The sequence below is a fragment of the Giraffa tippelskirchi genome, chromosome 5, assembly GCF_054371585.1.
Source record: "Giraffa tippelskirchi isolate mGirTip1 chromosome 5, T2T-mGirTip1v1.2.pri, whole genome shotgun sequence".
Classification (NCBI taxonomy): Eukaryota; Metazoa; Chordata; class Mammalia; order Artiodactyla; family Giraffidae; genus Giraffa; species Giraffa tippelskirchi.
The window spans coordinates 156911800-156913456 of record NC_137279.1 but is presented as its reverse complement, the minus strand read 5'-3'; positions in this window follow the sequence as shown (position 1 = coordinate 156913456).

Here is a 1657-nt window from a genome sequence, read left to right as displayed (position 1 = left end):
CATTCTACTTGGCTTCTCCAAGATGAAAAATTAATGGCTGTATTTGTTGGTAAGTCAAGCAAATGCCCCATATGAATCTCTCTCTGCAACCACTTTCCAAAATATAAGGTAGCTTCTTCTGTGTTCTCCTTTGCACTTGACCCCATTGATTTGTCACTATCCTGCACCTTTTCCACCTTCCCACTGTGACTTACCACAGTTGTGCCTTCCAAGTGTCCACAGTAATAATACACAGAGCCATGAGTGTGTGCTCCTGGGAGAGGTAATGGTGGATAGTGGTCTCCCTCAGCAGCAGAACCTCAGCAGGTACCTCATAGCTACAGCCACAACTCTGAAGATAGTGGCTCCTCCTGGATTATCTGATCCATTTGCATCAATGGCTGGAGTGGTTAAGGGAGAGGGCAGGGCCATAGGAGGTCTGCAAGATGAGCATTTCTATTGCTTGTATCTTTTTTTACACATCCCACTACTTGGGTATAATGTAGAGAGACATTTGACTTAGGCTTGAGTTCTACCTTTTTGCCTTGATTTTGTGGTTTTGGGCAACTTTCTTTTTTTTTTAAGAGTGATAAAAAACATTTGTTGAGCAAATGCTCAGTGCTGTGCTAAACACTTCACATTTTTTATTTAACTGAAATTTCCCATTCTGTGAAGTACATATTTGTATTTTCTTTTAACTAATGAAAGAAATTAAGCAACTTTGGGCCAAATCTCTTCACCTTGTTTTACTTTAGTTTCTTTGTGAAAAATAAAGATAACACTGACCTCATAGGAATTTTGATGGTCTAAGTAAGCTTAGGGGTTTCCCAGGTAGCGCAGTGGTCAAGAGCCTGCCTAAAAATGCAGGAGATGCAGGAGACACAGATTCAATCCCTGGGTTGGGAAGATCCCCTGGAGTAGGAAATGGCAACCTACTCTAGTATTCTTGCCTGGAAAATTCCATGGACAGAGGTGCCTGGTGGGCTACAGTCCATGGGATCATAAAAGAGCCAGACATAATTTAGCGACTAAACAACAACAACAAAATATTATCGGTAAATTTTCAGGGATCTAGGGTGACTGAGGGAGTGCTTACCCAGGTCTGGACTGGTTGATGCAGGTTCCAGTTTTGGCTGTGGCCAGCTGTGGGACCTTGGGCAAGGGAGTTTCACCTTCCTGACTCTCCGGTTTCTCCTATATAAAATGTTAAGGCGGGTAATTTCCAAGGCCCTTTCCAGCTGTCACATTCCTCACATCTATGATTCTGTGATTAAGTTCCTGAAAAGCTTAAGTACTGATAAAAATGCCATTAAGTTCTGTATACTCAGCACTGGCAGCCTTCTGTTACCTGAGATACCTGGGCCGAGCCATTATGGGGTGGGGTTTGGGGGCAGGGTAAGTGGACAGGAAAGGCTCCTTGTCTGACAACTGAGTGTGTTTTGTAGACGATGGAAGACTGTGTAGCAAGCCAGGATTCTCAGTGTCCTGAGATTCCTATGATTTCTGGGCCATGGTGTATTGAGGCTGACCATCAAAGACAGTTTTCTAACAAGAGAACCTTGTGCAGTAAGTTCCTCAGGCAAGTGACAGGAGATAATTGAGATAGAGTTGAATGGGTCTCAGGCAGAAAAACTTGAGGACAGACCTATCTGGGTGATAAACTGGTTGACCCAAGAGG